Here is a 22392-nt window from a genome sequence, read left to right on the forward strand (position 1 = left end):
GTTTCTGAAGCTGAGCTGCGGCTGGTTTTCGACGGGGCGCCTGGTTCTTCTTCTTGTCTGCAATGTGCCTCTGCCCAAAGGCACCTGAAACAAGTCTCTCGTAAAACAGGCTCCGATGAAATCCTTGCTTGTAATGACACAAGCAAACCAACCGACCGACACCTCCTTAAGTGAAAAAACGGGGTTTAGGGCATTTGGCACCGCAGCCGAGATAAAATGCCAGGTTCCTCGGACTGAACGTCCGACCGTTTTAAAACTGACTTCTAGGCGAGTACTTTCTGTCTAAGCAAGCCTTAGAGCGCAATGGGATTCTCTCCCGAGCAAACGCCCTTTTGAAAGGGCTCCTGTCCTCCCCAAACAGAAAGGCATCCGTCTCATTGGATGCCAACCTGGATCCCCTACGTCCGAGGAAGGGAGCGGGAGAGAAATGTACACAGCCTGCCCCCACGCTCCAGCTTGGATTTGCTTGCGCATAAGTGTGCTGCGTAAAGATCTGGGAGAATGCTATGTTTCGGCTTCACAGGGTACAAGCTGGAAGTTCTCGTCCTCAATCCACTCCCCTGTCCTTAAAAGCTAGGAGAAACGTTGCCCTTGTTGCATCCCGCAGACGGGAAAACAGGAATGCAGTGGACCGCCCTCCGCCTCCCGCGATCCCTCCGCAGGTTGCCTCGCTGACTAGACTCAATGGAAAGCAGGCGACGTTGCGACGGCGAACTTAGAGGGGCGACCTGTGGTATCGATGGCTCATTGGTCAGCGACAGCTGCTCCAGACTTTGGGTTTCTTGATTGTGTGTGAGAGAGTGGAGCGACTTGAAGTTTGTTAAAAATGGGGTGGTTAGTTTTGCAGTTGGGCGAAGGGGTGGTATCCACTGTGAGCCTGTGTGAGTTTGTATATAGGATATCCCTGGCCTAATATTACAGTAACTCCTTTCTAGCTACAAAGATGCACACCATAATCCTTTTGGAAAGGGTTGGGAGAAAAGATGCAGTGCTTTTAAAGTGTACTTTGGACTTATTCTGTGGGTTAAGGATTTTAGAAACACATTTTAAAAATCATTTTGGAAAAAAGTAAATTGAAAATAAAATATGTTAATAAAGATAATTAAAATATTCAAGTCTGACTCTAATTTCTTTCTGGGCCCCTTTTTGGGATGTGTAAACTTTTAAAATAAAAGATAGCTTGAAACGAATAGCTGGGACATATAGCCACTGTGAGCTGATGCTGTGATTGCTGGGAATGGTAAGAGAGGCAGCCGTTGCCCAAATCACATTGTTACACTCCCCTTCAAGTAAGTTAACTGAACAGCGGAAGACTTGGGAGTTATATTTGCCCCTGTTTTGATCATCACATAAAATGTAGTCAGATTGCAGATCTGAAATTCTTGCAGAGGTCATTGTTGCTTGTACCATGGCAGGGAGTTCATTTTCATCCTTTCCTCAGCCCTAGCCAGACTAAAATAAAGAATCCAAAATAAAAGGGGGGGGGATCACCAGACTTTTCCATGGAGAGCAATGAGAATGATCTCACAACCATTAACATGAAATATTGGCTTCACATCAGGCAAGAACAGCGGACAACAGACCTGAAAGGAAAAATATGTTCTGTAGAGATTTAATTGGTCAAGTTTTAATGACAGGTTTTTCCTATAGAATGCAGGATGGTGTGGGGCATTGATCTTAAAGCCAGCACAGATGGTTAGATGTTCAATAGGATATGCAAACGAAAGAAGATCTTTGTGAAGATACAGTGTATGATAAAACAGCCTGTTGCACAATACGTAACACCTCAAGGCTAAACCACTGAGGTGTGCACACTCCATTACCAGAAGTGGGGTTTACTTCCAAGAAAATTCCTGGGGGTGGGTGAAAGAGGGAGGGGGTGCCAAAGAGGGAGGTTGGGAAAGAATGTTCAACACACACATATTTAGCCATTCCAAAATGATCTAGCCAATAGATAATTTAAAAACATAGGGGGGATTTATGCAGAGATTTGATAGATGCAATGATAAGTGAGGATATGACATCATATGGCAACAGTATTATGTACACAAACCATACAGACACAGAAATAACAATTCCCACACACATCACAAAAAGGTCAGTCATCGGAATCCATTTCTCAAGGATTACTCCAGTTTCTCAAAGTTCATCTGGGACGTACTTTCTTAGGTTGCAACTAAGCTGATGGTGGCAAGGGGTCAGCAGCGCTCCGTAGAATTCTGTATTTTGCTATCTCTGGCTCATGGGAACTGCTCCATTGAAACCATGGGATTATTAGAGAAGATGTAGATAGGGTCGTCAGCAGTGGTACCATCAAGAGGAGACTTTGGGGCAGAAGTCCACAACCCCGCTCAGCAGATTGAGCAGGAAAGCTCCTAACACAACAGGATTGCCACTTTGAAGGAAGTAAAGTCATACACATTACCATCTAAAGAAGGAGGCCTTGGAAGGTGATTAAATTCAAAGCCTAAAATTATCTAGCTCTACTTAACTGGCCACCTGGAACGGAACTGTAGGGTACACACATGAGTGAAAAGCCTCTGAACATGTAGGTATCCTCATGCTACCACTAGCATTTCAAATGGTATATCTGAGGAAGACTGGAGCATGTGTTTGTGCTGGAAAGCAGTGTGAGATCCCACATGTGTGAGATGATTGTGGGTAGGTTTCACATTAATTGTTGCATGGAAGGGTCTTTTGTAAAGAGAACGTTGTAACATTTTCTAGTGAAGTTTTAGTGTCGCTCAGAATCACACAGGCTAAATAACCAAATCTTTGCAGACCACAAAGACCTTTGCTATGCTCAACCTTTCTCTCTTCCCCCCTCCTCTTTCTAAACGAACTGTAGAAAAGTGGACAATAACTGTAGAAAAGTGATCTGCAGATAATTGCATCAACAAACTAACATCTGTTTGCCACTACAATGCTTGCTTTTTTCTTTTGCAAGAAAAGGATGGTCTAAGTGCTTGCTGAAACTTGTTCAGACTTTGTTTTTTTTTTTAAAAAAAAAAGTGTTTTGAAACTCATTACCATACAGAGAGCAAAGCAAATAGCAGTAGCAATTATTAAGCTGCAAGGAGCTCTGATTGACTGCACATGTGCTAGGATTCCCAAGCTAGCCAAGCCTGCTTTGCATGACCACTTTAAGGAATTATTTCTCAATCAGCCTAAATGGAACATGTCTGCAATAAACAGGTGATGCAGATCTGTTTTGGCCACTCACAAAAGCCATTCACAGAAGCCTCCATAAAAAGCTATGAGTGCAACACATTTCTGACGCCGGCATCTGCGTAGTGATGGTTGAACTCTCATAATATTGAATTGTAATTCCGCAACCAATTGTGAACATTGTTGAGAAATCCCTACCCCCAAGAGTTCTAAACTGGCATGCATGAGGGTGGTGTGGTTTTGCAGTGGCTCTTGGGAACTGTAGCACAGTTTCCGAGCACAATTCAAAGTGTTGGTGCTGACCTTTAAAGCCCTACATGGCCTCGGTCCAATATACCTGAAGGAGCATCTCCACCTCCATAGTTTTGCCTGGACACTGAGGTCCAGCACCAAGGGCCTTCTGGTGGTTCCCTCGTTGCGAGAAGCAAAGTTGCAGGGAACTAGGCAGAGGGCCTTCTCGGTAGTGACGCCCGCGCTGTGGAATGCCCTCCCATCAGATGTCAAAGAGAAAAACAACTACCAGACTTTTAGAAGACATCTGAAGGCAGCCCTGTTTAGGGAGGCTTTTAATGTTTAATAGATTACTGTGTTTTATTTTTCTGTTGGAAGCCGCCCAGAGTGGCTGGGGAAACCCAGCCAGATGGGCGGGGTATAAATAATAAATTATTATTATTATTATTATTATTATTATTATTATTATTATTATTATTAAACGGGGGGAGTGGAGAACAGCAGCAGTTCTGCCAGGAGTGTGAGGGGGGCACAGCAGGGCAGAGGAAATTGGTCCATGAGGGTGAATGCAGCACTGCTCCACTGACATTAGTATGCTCTCAGCCAGCTCCCACCTGCCTGCCTTCTTTATTGCAGCCAGCCCAGGAACTGACAGCTTCTTCTTCCCTAGTCTCAGTGTTGCCCTTGCTGAACTCAAGAGGGAGAAGGGTGGGTTCAAAACTAGAATGAATAGCTGCTACCTGTCATTGTCTCTGGCGCCAGCTACTGTTGGACTCCCTGCCTTTCTCCCAGTCCCAATGGACATGAACTACTCTTGCACTAGGGGTCTGGTTAGGGCAGGGGTAAGCAACCTTTTTCAGCCGTGGGCCAGTCCACCGGCCCTCAGACCATGTGGTGGGCCGGACTATAGTTTTTTTTGGGGGGGAGAACAAATTCCTATGCCCCACAAATAACCCAGATATGCATTTTAAATAAAAGGACACATTCTACTCATGTAAAAACGGGCTGATTCCCAGACTGTCCGTGGACCGGATTGAGAAGGTGATTGGGACAAATCCAGTCCCCGGGCCTTAGGTTGCCTACCCCTGGGTTAGGGGGTGGTTTGGCCTTTTGTGCGAGTCCCTGTACCTCCTGACCCTCCCCTCCTTTTAAAATAAACTTTGCTTACAGAATGACAGTGTGTGCTACAAAGCACAGTACCAGTGAGCACCCAGCTACATCCTTCAAGTGTCTGGGGCCAAAGTAGTACCAGATTTACATACAGGATGCGTGGGCTACAGCCCAGGGCATCCATCTAGGATGACCTTGGCCTCCTGCCATTTTTTTAAAGGCATCTTTTACTATCTAGGCCTAGTTGCTTAGTAACATAAACATGTGGCGTATGATTCTATGACTATATAACAGTTGTACAAATGCATGCTTACCATTTAGTAAGAATCAAGTGTCAGCTGCGAAGCAATACAAGTGTTCAGATCACTGTGTATCATTACAGTGTGCATTTTGAGAACAAGTGAGGATTCTTTTTATATGACTGTGAATCAGTATAATATTTAATTTTGATGTCATATTGCTTTGTACAGCAGGCAGAAGCAGCCCTACAGAATCCCCCAGATACAGAACATTTGTTTTCAAACAGAAGAAAATCAAGTAGACTACTCTGAGCAGTCTAAGGAGACTGAAGAACGACCCTGGGCACCCAAGTGGCTAGCTACGCCACTGATCAAATAATATTCCAAGAGAAAATTCAGACAGCTTTTCTAAATGCGGAAACAATTTTCCAACTGTGCCTGTGTTTAATGGTTACAAACTGTACTGGAAAAAGATAATGATCCATGGTCAACAATGTTCCAAGACTGGTTGTCTGATCTAAGTGATCTCTGCACGGAAAATGATAAACTGCAACTGACTGATTTTAATGATATAATTGATAAGTTGACGAGACCCTTAATGCCTCCTTTTTGTTTGATACAATGGAGTTTATTTATTTTAATGTGTAAGCAAAGGGCTTTCCTCTATCTGACGTAGTGAGTTGGTTTTCATATCCAGGCCCAAATATTTATTTCTTAATTTTATTCTACCAACCCACCATCTTTCACCCTTCATACTAACCTCTGTAAGCATTATACATATCTTAAGACCCTACCCCCAGGCTCACAGTCAAATAGGCATGGTACCAAAAAAAGGTAAAGGTAATGGTACCCCTGACCGTTAGGTACAGTTGCAAATGACTCTGGGGTTGCGACGCTCATCTCGCTTTACTGGCCAAGGGAGCCGGCGTTTGTCTGCAGACAGCTTCCGGGTCATGTGGCCAGCATGACTAAGCTGCTTCTGGCGAACCAGAGGAGTGCGCGGAAACGCCGTTTACCTTCCCGCCGGAGCGGTACCTATTTATCTACTTGCACTTCGTGCTTTCAAACAGCTAGGTTGGCAGGAGCAGGGACCGAGCAACAGGAGCTCACTCCGTCGCAGGGATTCGAACCCCCGACCTTCCGATCGGCAAGTCCTAGGCTTTGTGGTTTAGACCACAGCACCACCCGTGTCCCTTATGGTACAAAAGAGAGGCAATTAAATGAAGGTAAGGGGCCTGCCACAGAGATGAGCCAATTATTTGAAAGTTCAGCAAGGCCCCAGTCATGAAGAATCCAAGGAAGGGAAACCAACAGCAAGAAATTCCCCTACCACTCCTCTTTCCCTGATGAAACGGGGGGGGCACCTTGTTGTGAGCCCCTCTGTTCTTTCGTTTTCCTGAGTGCCTACCTTCCAGTTGCAGTCAGGGCTGTGTGCAAAGGAGACGGCTGCTTCTTGGATCTTGGTCCTAAAGCCCCACTAGCAGGATGTTCCCTGTGCAAAGCCCACTGCATGTTTTACTTGGCCAAGGCTTCTGGCTCATCTACAATTCCCAGGTATCCAGGATTTTTGCATGTGGGTGAGAGTGCCTGAGAAGCAGCCTTCGCGGTTGCCTCCCTTCCAGCTGCTGCTGGATGGCACCTTTTGGGGGGGTGGAGGGGAAAGAGCACAGAATTGGCCAAATTTAGAGCATAAATAAGCTCAATACGTCATTACTAGGATGGGGCTATTTTGACCCTCCCTCCATTCTGAAATTTGGCATCATCACAGTCATCATCATTGCATCCTGCACATGAATGATAACTTGTATCCGAGAAGTGATCTTTTGCTTAATTTATTATGTTTACAATTTAGTTCATTTGTTTTTACAATTTCTAGCCAACCCACTTTTGCAAGTGGCTCCTATGAAATACAGACTAGAGAATCTACATGGAAGGGTTGTACCGGTAGCTCGGGGGTAGATCATCTGCTTTGCATGCTGAATATCCCAAGTTCCATCCCCAGACAGAGTTGGGAGAGTCCCTTGTCTGAAGGCCTGAAGAGTGGCTGCCAGTCAGATCAGACAATGTTGAGCTAGATGGACCAAGTATATGACAGTTCCATATATTCCCAATCAATGGATGGTTGAGGTAGGGTGAATCTGTTGTACTCCTTCTGTTTATACCTAACTAACTCAAGGAGAAAGAAAAGTGCCAAGGAATTGTGTGTATCTTCATTGCAATGGGGGCACTGTACTATGGAGGGCTCAGTCTGCCTTCAGGCTCCCATCTTTGCCTTTTATGTGGCTTGTTGCCAACAAGAGACGTCTTATTATCAGAGAATTGGGGTGGATGCCTGCTAAGATTTCAGAAGAAACAGCTGATTTATCCGCAGGTCCAAGTCCTAAGGGCAACCTTCTTAACCACTAAAGAAGAGTTTCTCCTCACTCCTCCTGCTTGGAATAGTTAATATATATACTTAATAAAAAAATTCCTTCAGTAGCACCTTAAAGACCAACTAAGTTTTTATTTTGGTATGAGCTTTCGTGTGCATGCACACTTCAGCTCATACCAAAATAAAAATTTAGTTGGTCTTTAAGGTGCTACTGAAGGAATTTTTTTATTTTGCTTCGACTCAGACCAACACGGCTACCTACCTGTAACTATATATACTTAAGTTTCTCTCTCATTTTCCTTTTTAGCTCTCATGCAGATACCTGTGCTGTTTTGCAGTTATGTGCATTTTAACACCACCTCTCTGCTGTATACCAATTTGGCTTGATGCTTGATGTCTCCTCCTCTACTTGGCATTTCAAACCCCCTATGCCTTTTAGAATTAACCTCAAAGCCGCCAGCCTAATTCAAAGGCTGCCTATTGACTTCTCTCTGCCTTGTAATAAACTGTATACTATTTCATTCCAAATCTTGGTCTTTTTTTATTGCTGATTCCCCCCCCCCCTCACAAAAGTGCAATTTTTCCTGTGATGTGACAGCTTTGAGCTAAAGGCCCAATTTAAACATGTGTTCCCCTGTACATGTGTAATCCAGTCATAGGAGCTAACTCCTGGGGGCTGAGGTCCCTTCATCCCACCAATAAAATATTCTAGGAATCCCCCCACAAACTAGATGGACATTGGCACTGAAATGGTGTGTGCGCACCACATCATATGATCAATTATGCAGGGCGGGACTTACCTGCCCCCCCAATATTTTATTTATGTTTGCACCCCTGAATCCAGCAGTGTGGATGAGGAAACAAGAGACAATTTCCAAACTATACAGCAGATGGTTGCGGTTCTCTAAAAATTTAAAGCCACCAGTGCTTCTACACAACAGTTTATTGTGGACTAGTGTACTGCTCTTGCATACAGGTGTTGTGTGCTTGCCACACCATGTCATCCTCATCAAACTGTCACCCCATCTTTCCCCATTTAATTCAGTGATCGGTTTTCACAGAAAATCCCATAAGTGAAAAAACAAAAAAAATCCACAGAAGGTAAATTCAGATTAAATTGGGGGATGGAGGACAGGATGGCATTTTGATGAGGATGGTATGTGGATGCTGCAGAAAACAAAACAAAACAAAACCTTTTATGCATGAGTAGTGCACTACTAGATCACAATAAATTGCAGTGTGGAAATGTCCAGTGTTATTGATTGGATGTGGTGGTTGTTTTCCCCTCACTTAAATCTTATTGAGCAGCTACAAGTTTGGTATAGAAACTGAACCAAGAGTGAGAATCACTCAGAGTCATTCATGTGCTCTTGAGTCTGAGAAGAAGTGGTCTGCCCAAGACCACCTAGTGAGCCTAGGCCTGGTTGGCATTGATTGAAACTGAAGCTTAAGTTCAACATTATCCACTGACCACCACTATCATTGCTACTATTTTCAGCTTGCAGAATTCTCCTTGTATAAAATTGGTTTTGGAACCCTTTTTAAATATTCAATTTTCTCTTTCCTGGCAAGCTAGTCCAATAGAAAACACACCCCATTGGCTGGTTGTGATTGTGCCAGACCACAACTACAAATGCCAATTGCCTCTCAAAACTGTTTGGCACTCAGTTGACTGTAAAATGTGCCACTGGTATGTGGGGAGGGGGGATGCTGGTCAATTCACATTGATCCCAGTCCATCAAAACCCTCAGGCTCTAGACAAGTATATAGCTGCATTGACTTCATAAGGCTCAGTCAACAGGTGAGCTTTGTAGATGCAATTCCCTGGGTAGCATAATGAAGGATTAGCAACCTCTTGAAGACTGGAATCCATGAAAAGAAAATTAAGGCCGACAGTAATGGGTTATCTGCAGGTTATTGATGCCGTGAGAAGTCCTCCCACCCTTAAAAAAAAGAAAGAAAGGAAATAAGATAAGAGAAATCAAGGTATATGCCACCATAGTCAAAGGAAGATTCCTGTAAGTAGCTGTGAATGACAGTTAAGAATCACAAGGACTTGGTTGGGGTGGGGATGGTGTATCTTGTCATGAATGACACCTTAGTCACTATCCAAACAATGTCTGTGCTAATCACACAATCACATTATACACAGCAATATTGTTGGTGATGGTGGAGCTATCTAAAAGGCTATCTAAACCAGCAACCACCCAAATTGTGCTTAGTTCCATGCAACAGCAGTGCGGCCTGGGATTTGTCTCCCTTCTTGCATAATCAAATGGGTTCAGTTATGCTTTCATTTCTCACAAAATGACCCTTTGTAGCCTCCCAGACTCTAATGTGCCCTTGAAGCAAAAAAACAAAAACCCAACAACAATATTGGTTGTACAGATGTCAAGTGCAGGTGTTAAAATAGTTTATTACAATGTAATGACGAAGTGAATAAAAGATTGCGCAAAAGTTAAGCTCAGTGAATTGTGCCTTGAGTAACCCGTAACCATGTTATACGCTGCAATCTAATGCCCTGCTTTGTAAATCTGGACCACATTGTAATCCGTTTCTCATTAAAAGCATTTCATGTTGGTTTATGAATCACTTTCTGCAATGCCTAAGTGCACTTTAACACACTTCATCTCTAGCCTGTAATTTACTACTTTTAAGAGCATCATGTGCTAGAATTCATAGCTACTCCTGGGCATCTAAGAAGTAAACGTTAATTTAGGTTCCAAATATACCTGCTGTTACATCAGAATAGTGGAATGTTCCAAGGCAGCCCAATTCAGCATTCTCAGAGACCAAGCTGTTCTACAGATTATTGTCCATAGTTCAGGAGTACATTTTGCTGAACCAGCTGATACTCATGAGTGGTCACAAGAAGAAGTGGGTCATACCAAAAACCTATCTAGTCCAGCAACCTGTTTCTCCCAGCAACCAACCAGTTGCATATGGGAGGCCCACAAGCAGGATGTGAGGGCCATAGGCCTCTCCCACTGTTTTACTCCAGGAAATGGTATTTGGAGGCATGGTGGATTCATAGTAAAATTGGCTCCGTCTGTTATTATTTATTTAAAAGACTTCAAACCCACTTTTCAGGGCACACTGCCTTCAAAAGGTAGCTTACAAGATTCTGAAATATATGAAAATTCAGTTGCAACAATTTAGCCAAATAAAGACTTGTATAAATATGTATTCAGTATTATTATTATTATTATTATTATTATTATTATTATTATTATTATTATTAGTGATCCACAGACAACACCATCCACTTCATAAATCAAAGACTAGCAGTGATGAGGCCATATTTATCTTCCTATTTCATTTCCCCTTCTCTAACAGAAGCTGAACTGCAAACATTCTTATGTTTGTTTAGTTAGCAGTTTGATTTTTTTGTGACTATTCCCTGCCTTCCTACCAATTTACCCAATCAGTATGAAAGACTTCACTACAGCAAGCATGATGAAATATCATTTTCACATATGTTTGTTGTTATCACTGACATTTACTGTTTTTACTTAAGATATCTGACATATAAAGAAAGAAACTGGTCATACATGTGGAGTTAATGAACATAGAATCGTAGAGTTGGAAGGGACCTTGAGGATCATCTAGTCCAACCCCCTGAAATGCAGGAATATGCAGCTGTCCCATGTGGGGATCGAACCTGCAGCCTTGGTGTTATCAGCACCATGCGCTAACAAACCGAGCTATCCAGTTTTGATAGTCATAAAAGATGGGATTCACCTAATGAACCCCATCAGTGGAAGCCCTATGCAAGAGCTTGCACTTGCACAATGGGGCTTTCTCTACTCTCCTCCCCTTGCGCTCCCCCAAATTCATTGGGGAGGCTAAGGGGGATTGTTCTGTCTGGCAAACTGATATGCTTGTGCAGCCAGAACATTTGTAATAGTGCCACACTGAATTCCAAGCAAAGGCTTTTCAATATTTAATAACAGACATAAACTTGGCACATTTAATGCCCAAAGTGCGTTGGGGCAATTTTTTACTCATTTTCTTCACAATAGCTCTATGAGTTCGGTCAGTGTTCCCATTTTACATATGACACAAAGAAGCCAAGAGGTAGTCCCTTGCCCAGAATAACATGGTTAGGGTGGAATTTGTCCTAATGTGTTCATGCTAGTCCAAAATCTATTCAATCTCCCCAAAATCTTTGTCTGAATGTCTTTAAATTCTTGTGGCCATCTAGCGAGAGTCTCATGTCAAACGGTGCTATGAACTGGATTGTGTTGCTAATCTATTCCTTCTGAGATTGCATGTAATATAATAACTATACTAGCTTTTTTTCAATTCCCAGAAAAACTAATAATGCATATATCATATACTTAAATGAAGCAGCTTAATATAGGCTTTCACTATAGTTATTATTCTTTCCAAAATGGCAACAGCGATTGCTTATACTTTATTAGAGTCCCGAGTTAGAAAGTAGATATAATTCAACACCTGTTAGAATTAATATGATAATCCCACCCCCCTTGTTTTCATAGTCTGAAGGCCAAATCTTTGCAGGAACAAATTTCACTAAAAGGTAAAGTTAAAGGACCCCTTAAGTCCAGTCAAAGGCGACTATGGGGTTGTGGCACTCATCTCGCTTTCAGGCCAAGGGAACTGGGGTTTGTCCACAGACAGCTTTCTGGGTCATGTGGCCAGCATGACTACGCCGCTTCTGGTGCAACGGAATACTGTGACAGAAACCAAAACGCATGGAAACACTTTTTGCCTTCCTGTCGCAGCAGGACCTCTTTATCTACTTGCACTGGTATTCTTTCAAACTGCTAGGTTGGCAGACAGAGCAACGGGAGCTTACCCCACCATGGGGATTCGAACTGCCGACCTTCTGATCAGCAAGCCCAAGAGACTCAGTGGTTTAGACCAGTGGCCCTCAACCTTGGGCCTCCAGATGTTTTTGGCCTACAACTCCCATGATCCCTAGCTAGCAGGACCAGTGGTCAGGGATGATGGGAATTGTAGTCTCAAAACATCTGGAGGCCCAAGGTTGAGGACCACTGGTTTAGACCACAGCGCCACCTGCGTCTCTAGCACTGTATCACCACTGTGGCTGAGTACACACCATATATTTCAACCACATTTCCCCTCTCAATTTGGTTAAGGGTGCTGCAAGTGTGGCTCTATGAGAAGCAAACTACAGTTCCCAGGATTCAAGAGAGGGAGGTGCTTTAAATGTATGGTGTATACACAGCCTGTATGAGTTGTAAAGAACAAAGGACAGTAAATAAAACAGGGTGAAGAAAGCATGTCTTTCCTCTCTCTTCTGTTCGATTCATTCGTGAAATCTTTCAAGGTTGTGGCCATTTGTCTGACCTGTGATATGATTTGGAATGATAATTTCAGGCAACCTTTTCAGGAATCTCTGATGTAGTGAATTCAGCAGAAGGGAAGGTGAGAAGTTGGGGGGGGGGGCGTGTACCAAATTTTGGCCTTGCTTAGGCCTCCTTTGAAATTTGAAAGACCAAAGTCTGCCCCTGGGACATGTCTTTCTCTACTGTTCCCATTCTTGCCTGGAGGTGATCTCATAAAGGAATCTGCATAAGTCTGTGAAAGAGAAGAGACTTGGCAGTCCGGGAACTGAGTCTGAACAACACGCAGTGCTAGTGCTAGTTGTCTTCTGTGCTTCTAGGCTAAATAATGATTCCACATAAACATGATGCTGGTAAAATGGAGGACTGACCGAAGTTTAAAAACAATAAAGTTTGGGTGACAGTCCAGTGCAGGATCTAATTTTGAGCTCACATGTGTCTGAGGAAAGAAGCAGCACAACACAGTCAGGATGAATGAATTATAGTTACTGAAGATCCCTGCCTGATTAACTACAGAGGATGGATGGTATGTAATTTGAGGGGCATGTGGACATACATCGAACAAAGACAATAAAAATAAATAGTGAACAGCTGCCTCTTTTGTTAAGCTTGGATGATCCTGCAAGCTTCCTGAGCCTGGGGTCCTGCTAAAAATATAGTATATGATCATGTGAGATAGATACACAGAAAAACACATTAATGAATCAATGGAAGCTAATTTATATGGGAAGGGAACATTCTCAAATCCAGACCAATATGTTAAATAAAGAGAGTCGGGAGTGGACAAATAAGCTGCGTCCTTGGCAATATATATTAAGGAGTTGAGCAAGATGTAAATAAAACTGAGGTTATACCACGTGGTACCATTCAGAGATGATTGTCAAAACATTCTGAAGCATAGGTGGGGAATATTTCCCCCCTGGTGGTCTGCTTCCTTTGGGGGAAAGCGGTGAGAGTATGCATACCAGCAACGGGCAAGGCCAAAGCATGCATATTGTCATAGGATGGTGGGGTTGGTCCAAGCCTGTGGTTTTATATCTCTAAGATTCTACAATAAATGAGGCTGCTAAAGTGGTCAGACCAGTCCCTTTGTTAAGTTAATGACTCAAGCTAACTCTGTTAGGTTACCCCTGTGCATGAATGAAGAGCAAAGGTGAATGGTTTCCACAGAACTAGAGATGGAGATACTTTCAGAAAGAGCTAAAAGGGGCAGGTTCCTCTTCATTTGGCTGGAGGCGATGACATCAGTAAGTATAAGAAAACAATAGACTTAGACCAGTCTTGTTTGGGACCAGAAGCTTGACCTGCTCTTTGTGCTGTGTCCAAATCTATGCTTTGGGTGCCCTCTTAAGAAATCTAGTATGGGAGGAAGATCTGTTGGAGTGTTGATGCTGTGAGCTCTTCCCTTTTATGCTCAGCCTGTTTTTATGTGTAAATAAATTCATATTTCTCAAAGACACCACCATCTTGTACGATCTTCATTACGAGAAAACGAATCCAAGGTATGTGGTGGCACCTCTGAAGCTTCTCACTGCTGGGAGATTGGTACGTGGATAAGAATCCAATCCTTGCTTTTTTTCCAGCTGGAACTCACTCAACAACTTGGAGTGGGTGCTCCCCCTAAAAAAAAGGTCAACAGGTTCCAGCATCTCTTTTTCTAAAAAGGCCCTGATTCCACTTATTTAGTTTTATTTAACATGCCAGCATTTAAAATATGTCATCTTCCCATGCTATCTCAAAACAAATAAAAACAACCCAAACCCACATAAAAGATCAAACAACATTTCATTTATTCTAAGCCCCCTACCCCCTTACACAATGTCACTAAAAGCAGTCATGAATAAATATGTTTTTAGAGCATGCTTAAATGACAGCAAGGAGGGGGCTGATTGTATCTCTCAGGGCCAGGAGTTCTACAACTGTGGGGCCACTACAGAAAAGGTCCTGTAAAGAGATTCCTAAGTTGATGTAGTAAAAGCAAATTCTCCTAGTTACTAAAATTTCTACTGATGAGAAAATCACAGGGAGGAAAGGTCACGTGCATTCCCCAACATCAGGAGCCAAGAACTTCTTCCACCGCTAATTTGCATTGAAACCCACAGGGTTTTTGATGGAAATCGCAATTACATTGATCCCCATTGTCTCCTGATATTCACCAGTCTAGAATGTTGGAACCCTATCCAAGACAAGATTTAAAGACTCACTATATATCAAACAGAATGAGATTCTTGGCTACTTGAACAGGGACATCAGAGAAGAGATGTGCCAAATAATTCCCTCAAGATTAAAGACTCAAAATGTTCTGAAAAATAATAACTATAAATGGTCCAGGATGTCAACACTATATATTTCATTGAGGATTTCATTTTAAGAACCATTTTGGAATTAAATTTTGCACATTTCCAGCAAGATAATAATTATTCTAAAGTCTTGTGCACACTTCTCCCTTGAGTAACGTGATTTAGAATAAATTGCTGCAAATATGGGATTGCTGAAGAATTTCCGTTATCCTGCTAGTAATGGGAATTGTAGGCGCGTAAGCTAGAGAATGCCATTTCAAGCCAAAGGATGCCCATGTTGTTATTACAGCAACAATTAAGGACACTTCAGGCACCAATATGCCAAAACACCACATGAAAGCACAAGAATGGTTTAAAAGATGATCACATTTGTTCTGGCTAGCAATACGCAAGGGGGTGGGGAAGAGAACCATTCCAAGTTGGATGTTTCAGTGAGCCTAGACAGATGAAGGAGCTCTGCTGGCTTCTTGCCACACAGATGTTTATGAATGAATCTTGCAAAATGTGGGATTTGGCTTTAAATACAATAAAATAGCCCCAAATTGGTCTGTGCTGGAGAGATACTATGAAAATATAGAAAAAGGCTTTCCCACTGTCTGATCTCGCTATTGCTGTGCAATGTTGTGTGCAATGCTTGATCACTTTGTTTTGTCTAGGGTTGCAGCATTAGTCTTCTGCTAGTCTTGATCATTTCCTGGGCCAACCAATGCATCCTGTGGATTTTCATTAAAAGGCATTAAAAAAAAAAAGATACCTGGCAGTGTTTGAAAATGTACTTGTTGCCTCAGCTCCCAAACCAAACGTTTGGTTCCAATAGTTACAGTGATGATTTAAAATAACTATGTGTGAAAAGGTCATTGGGATCCCTGTTTCAGAGTTTCACAGGTTATTAATACGGGCCAAAGACTTGCTCAAGTCAGCTTCATACATAGATGGTACCTTATCACCATCTGCCTTCATCACATTAGTGTGTCTTCCTTGTGCTTGGGGAGATACTAAGAAGGACGGTCTCTGAAATACACATGGTGGACTTGTTAAGACATTATGGGAACCAGTTTTTGAGATTATATCACACATTGTTCACCATGTTAATCTGTAAAGTCAACCCAGAACTGATCCACAAGGATTTTGTTTCTGGCATTGTTTTAAAAGTTAATGCATCAGAGTGAACTGGCAAGAGGTATGGAGGGCAAGATTCCATCTTTGAAATGTGGGTTCTGTTAATCTTTTCCATAGAAGTTGGTATATCTGTGGCCCTACAGATGTTGTTGGATTCAAACTCCCATCACCCCAGAGAGCATAGCCAATGGTTAGGGATGATGGAAATTGTAGTCCAACAATGCCAGCAGGGCAAAAGGTTCCTCATCCCTGTTTTTCACCAACGAAGGTGGGAGGCAGGAATTCATCCTCCATCATCTCAGTTTTCCCCTTGGAAAGGCAACTCTTCTTGCCTTATGATAGTAGCTGTAATCTGCTTCATGTTTTATGGGATTATGGCTTTATTTATGTGTGCTATATGCTCTTGTATGCACCTTTGTATTTTGTCCTTGGCTTTTTTCGTCTTGCAATAAATGTACCCCTACTTCAATAAAATAAAATTTAAAAGGAAAGAAAGATCATCCAAATTGGCACGGGAGTATAACAATGCATGGAGATTCACCCTCTTGAGCACACCAGAATTCTACTATCTGCATGTGATCATTTATACTTCTCCATCACAATAAGTATAAATGGGAAGCCCTTTGGTATCTCATTTAAACAAGTCAAATAAACTGTTTTATGAGCCACTCCTTACAATAACATCAGCCAGAAATATAATACTACTGTATACATACTGACAAAGCACAGGCAGAATTTACAATGTACAAGTCAAATAAAGCAAGGTTGAGCAGGTAGGTGGTCAATGACTGTCACAATGCAGGAAACGTTTTCTAAATGACACCTGCCAACCAGCCCTGGAATCTGCAGCAGGTTCAATTAAATGGTTTTGGCAATTCTTTGAACTGCATGATTCAGATATCAGTGTGTTTGTGGGATGAGGGAAGAATCTGCAAAGTCTCCCAAAGGGATTCAGCTACAGTGCCAGCCAGCAAACTAAACATCTCAGCAACAAATATAACCTAATAATAATAATAATAATAATAATAATAATAATAATAATTTATTTGTACCCCGCCCATCTCGCTGGGTTTCCCCAGCCACTCTGGGTGGCTTCCAACAGAGATTTAAAAGACATTAAAACATTGTTGCCTGATGACAGAAGTCACCAAGAGGTGTGTATTGCAATGAAAGGGAATCTATCATGCATGTAGATCTTGCACACTACTTCTTGCTTGTGACTGTATCCTTCTAGTTTTTGGTTCCTGGAAAGCCATCTAAGGGGCCATGGCATTTGCATTAGTTATCCCTCTCCAAGGTTAGATTGAGATACCAAGTAAGATAAACTCTTACCGCCACCACAGCAACTTCCAGAGCCCTGGCCTTACCAATGCTGAAGCTCCGAAGTCAGTAGAGCCAAGAAGAAGGCATGCTAGGGGTGCGTTGGCAATACTGTGGAGGATCAGGGCAAGCTTAGATCTGACAGATCCAATAACTTCCCAGTTCCCCAACACCCATACACCCTGGAGCTGGCAAAAGACACTCTCATTTATTTCCCTTTTGTTGTTTCCAAACCAACCCATCAGGGAAAAAGGATGGAAGAGCACAAAGCACTCCTCCACCCTCACTTCCACTCTGCTGACAAGAGCCCAGCAGGTTGTTAGACATGAATTCCTCTTCCCATTTTAGGATTGCAGCTGAAGTGTACCAAAGATGTACCCTATGAACACATATGTCATGTTGTCCAGATGGCTGATATTCGGAGTTGTGATCTGGCAACAACGGGAGGGCACCACATTGGCTACCCAACTCTAGCCCATTATTGTCCCCAATGGGTAAGAGTTCTTCAAAGTGTTGGGCAGATTTCTTCTCCAGGTGTGCTACCTAAGATCCCTTACTAGAGATGCCAGGGATTTAAAACTGAAACTTAGGTACAGAAAACACATGCTCTGCCCCTCGGCTATAGCTCTTTTCTCATAAAGGCAGTGGCCCTTGTTGTCTCTCAGCATGAGGGAAAGGTAGGAGATGGCCCTCATGGGTGAAACCTGGAGTAAAGAATATTGTAATGCCACAACAGATTATGAATTTCTGCACTGGTGGAATTTCCAATTCTGGTGGAACTATGGATGACTCTTGCATGTGCCTTCCAGAGAATGGAATTCAGTGTGGAACTAAGGAGATTGTTCGCTCAGTGCAAGCATGTCTGCTTGCCCAACAGAACATTCTCCTATCACCCACCCACCTGTACTATTCTGGGGGTTCTTCTGACCCCCCATGGCAGATTTGGGGGAGGCATGCCCCCCCATTGCACTAGTGAGAGTCCTTGCTATGGTTTCTGCTAGTGGGACTGGTTAGTTGCATTCAGCCCAGTGTCCCAACTTTTGCGCAAACTGAGAGTACACAGCCCACTCTCCTTAACTCTTCAAAATGATTCTGGCATGGACATTCTTTTTTTGTGCTCTTCTTTGGTCATCACTAGAACAAAGCACTCTTCAGACTACTTTGTGGCATTGCAGGGGTTCTGGGATACACCTCTGAGATGCAGAAACAGCGCAAGAACAGATGCTGCTTCTGATCTGGGAGACACTGAGCACACAAACTGGTACTCAGAGCAGGGAACCAGCATTTGGATCTGTCCTGTATCAGTTGATACCTCAGTAATGAGCATTCTGTTCTGCTAGGGCTAGGCATATACACAGAGCTTAACCAAAGTAGTGCTACACTCCAGGTATTGATGTACTCCAGCTGCCATCACCCTCAGCCAACATGGCTGATGAACAGGTATGATGGGAGTTGGAGTCAACAGCATCTGGCGGGCATCCACAGTAGATAATAATTGCGCCTGCTCCTAGCCAGCACTATGGATGAACGTGAGCCGAGTCTTCTGGTCTTCTTTCACAACACCACAATAATTCTAATACAGTAATTCGAGAATTTCTATTGCTTCTTCCTTTCCTTTTTAATCCTCCCGTTCATGAGTCGGTTTGCTTGAAGAAATATTCTGCTTTGCATGGCACATGGGAGCATTTTCACGCAAATTAATTTTGCACTTCATATTCATAATTATTTTATACAAAGACAGAATGCTGTGATCATAATTAGGGTGGCTTCCTCTTGACCAGCAAGAAACACCTGTGGGAACACTGGAGCTTGTGGAGGTGGATCGGTTGAGATGAAGCTGGTTAGAAACAACAAACATTTCTCATACCATGTGAATGTCCCCCCCCCCCAGGTGATCTGGAAAGAAAGAAAGAAAACCTCAATGGGCCTTTTGCTGCAGAACTCAAGTGAGTTTATTTCATTTGCTAAAAATCTCCCCATCAGTGTCGCTTGCAAACTGTATTTACAGTGTCTTATAAAGCAGACAAATTTGCCTTGCCCACTACAGTACTTTTCTTTCACACAAATGTTTGGATTTGTTGGAAATGGTGAGTAACCAATTAAACAATAATTAAAATACAGATAGGATGTTTTGACAGCATCGTCTTTATCATATTGCTGTTCTTTATGTAGCATCGTCTATGTCACAAACGGGGAGCATTCTCAGCAAGAGGGCCACATTCCCTCCTGGGAAACCTTCCAGGGCCACCTGCCAGCATGGAAGGGGCCAGAAGCAAAAGTGGGTGGAGCAACAAATGCAAAATTCACCTTTGTACAGTATGCCACTTCCTCCATTCATGCAGGCAAGAGGCATCAGCAGAGTACAAGGACACATTCCTACTCTACAATTCTATGATTCCAGCCAGACAAAAACCATTCAAGTAGGATAGAAAGCAGGGCCAGGGAGGGCTGTGGCCTCAGGAGAGCTTCAAAGGCTGCATTTCATAAATGTTCACCATGCTTTATCTGTGCACATTGCAGTTTGCAAAGGACAGGTATGACAGCTCCCTGACCCAGGGGGCTTACAGTCCAAAATAGACATGGGAAAACAGCAGAGGAAGGGAGGAATGAAGTCATGAATAGACAAGAAGATGACTTCCAATAGATGTACTTTGGCTTGGTTACAATAGGGATTAGGGAGTGGATCCAAAGGCTTCCCAGAAAAAGGTGAGTTTTGAGGAGAGACTTAAAGGCAGTTTAATAAGTTTCTGACCATGTGGCTTGGATGAAGACTCCTCGCCAGAATTTACTTATTTTTTAAATTCAGATTTTATTCCCAGCACTAAGTCTGATCCAGATGTTTCACAATAACCTCTCCCTATGCATTGCACAAGACAGCCTTGCTACAGGAGGATTGCCTGCTAGTCTTTTGGGTTTTTTAAGAGGGTCAAATAAATTTAGGGGTAGCATGTATGTGTACATAAAAATGGTGGTGGGCTTTTGCAGGGGAGAGGGTGCCTTTCCAGGAGATTATCAGTTGTTTGCCACATTCCAGGATAGTTGTTTTTTATTGCCCATGGTGACTGGGGCTGATGGGAGCTGGAGTCCAACAACATCTGGGGAATGGCAGGTTTCCTCATCCCTGGTCTACACAGAGTGGTAGTTTCTCTCCATGGTGCTAGACAGGAGCCTTTCTCATCCCTATGTGGAGATGCAAGGGGTTGAACCTGGGGCATTCAATATTCAAGACACATGCTCTTCTATAGATGGCTCCTCCACAAAACCTGGAGACTATTTGCCTCAGACTGTGGCCCACAGCTTTACCAGGTAGACAACCCTAAAAACAGAATAGGGGAAATGCATAGCTTTCACTTTGTACAAAGTATACTTATGATTATCACAGTTTAAGTCTGTCTGACCCACAAACATTGGGCCTTTGAAAACTCAGCTTTGTCCAGCAGTGGCCAAGACATCTGCATGCACACTTTCAAGGACACTGAATCTGTCCCACTGACACTTTTCATCTCTTGCCTTCCCGTTCACGCCTCCTTTTCCCCTCTGTATGCCTTGGCCTGCTTTCGAAATGGAAGGACAGCAAAAAATTAATCCCCATTGACTATTCAAAGGCTGGTGGAAGACCAACCATCCCACCCATGCCATAGCCTCTTGCTAGCACAAAAATGTTGGTTATGCTGCTTCAAATGCTCACTCGGGTAGCAGCCAGGATTTTCACATGGGAGAGGGCTCTGTGTACAGCTCTCCAACGTGAACATAGCGTTGTGTCCATACGATGAAGGCATTCCATGCTGAAGCCCACCTAGGTGGATGTCCAATCTGTACCACCTCCCCGCTTTGTTGAAGGAGAACCACCATGTGAACCAAATATTTACAGCCATGGGAATCACATGTGGTGTACCTCCGCATGGCAGGAGAGGTTGGAGACGCCACTCCTTGCAACACGCAAAGGCTTTTGCCGCACAGGCAAGAACTTAACAGACATTATCTGCATGGGAGAAGAGACTATGCAAAGCCAAAGACTCTTGAAGCCTGGGGAAGTGTCTGTACTGGGCTTTTATCTCTGGCTGGTGTCAATGGAAACATCTGAAAGATTCAATTGAGGCACCCTCATCCTTTGTCCACTGTGGAGTTTGGCTTTTGCCCAGCTGGACTCAGCAACTCTCAATGTGCAAATAGATCTCGCACTCCCCTCCCTCTCCCCGAAGTTGTGCAGGTGCACAAATGGCCCGCACATGCAAAGCCCAGCAACATTAAAGCTGTCGTTAGATTTGCTTCTAATTTTTTTTGGCCGTACTCAACCCGTCAACCAAGCTGCTTCCCTATAGCTCAGCATGTGTGTTATCAAGATGAATGTTCCTTACTCTTCTTCTGAAGAGAGGGGGGGGGCTTTCGACTGCCAAACAAATCTTCAGGGAGATTATATTTCAGAAACAGGCAACAAAAAAAGGAGGAGCAAACTTCTGAACTACTTTGTCTGGCTGCCTTTCCTCTCTCATCTGGTTTCCTCTAAAGAGAAATCTTGCCCAGCTGCAAAGGACGTGGAGTTAGAGTGACAGCCTGTGGCAAAACAGAAGAATTTCAGTACCTTAATCCTATCGATTTTCATTTGCTTTTGATCTTCTTCATTCTTCCTGCTTGTCAGGCAAGATAAAGAGACTGGAGTTTGGGGCTAACTCCACACACTGCTGCAAGGAAAGCTCTTCTTAAGCAATGGTGGGGGGTAGAGGGGGTGTTGCCTCCATCCCCCTCATACCGTTCCATAAGGAAACACACTGTGTGTCAGGACCCAGGCCTATCCTGAGCCTGGGGGCAATCAAGCAGAGATCCAGCCTGTGTACCACACACAGATCAGAGGCTGATGTCATGTTGACCAGAAGCACCTGTATAGGCCTTAATAGAATTGCTGGCATGGCCTTCAATGGGTTACCATGCCAGGCATACAGAACATTCCCCATACACATTCAGGAAGAGAGTTCCAGCCTTCCTGCACCCATACAGAGTTCTCAGAAGTGAGAAATTCAGGCTATGTGCCACCCTAGTTATTTTTGCTATCTAGGATAATATCCACACAATGCAATTAAACCACAAAGATCACTGGGAACCGTAGTTTACCTTTTGAAGAGCTACAATTCCCATCACCTTTAAACTATATATCCCAAAGTTTTTTTTATGGTGCAGATAGGACCTATGAGAAGATCCTGTTG

The 22392-nt window shown here is 43.3% G+C and overlaps 1 protein-coding gene across 1 annotated transcript in view; it reads left to right on the plus strand.

Annotated features, from left to right (window-relative positions):
* The window catches only part of PDZD8 (PDZ domain containing 8), a 141404-nt gene that overhangs the window by 17894 nt on the left and 101118 nt on the right, over positions 1-22392 (plus strand). The window contains exon 2 of the mRNA XM_088670526.1: positions 19083-19137. The gene's annotated coding sequence lies outside the window, so the exon portion shown is untranslated. The remainder of the gene's footprint in view (positions 1-19082; positions 19138-22392) is intronic.

This window comes from Zootoca vivipara, chromosome 5, assembly GCF_965207765.1.
Source record: "Zootoca vivipara chromosome 5, rZooViv2.hap1.1, whole genome shotgun sequence".
Classification (NCBI taxonomy): domain Eukaryota; kingdom Metazoa; phylum Chordata; class Lepidosauria; order Squamata; family Lacertidae; genus Zootoca; species Zootoca vivipara.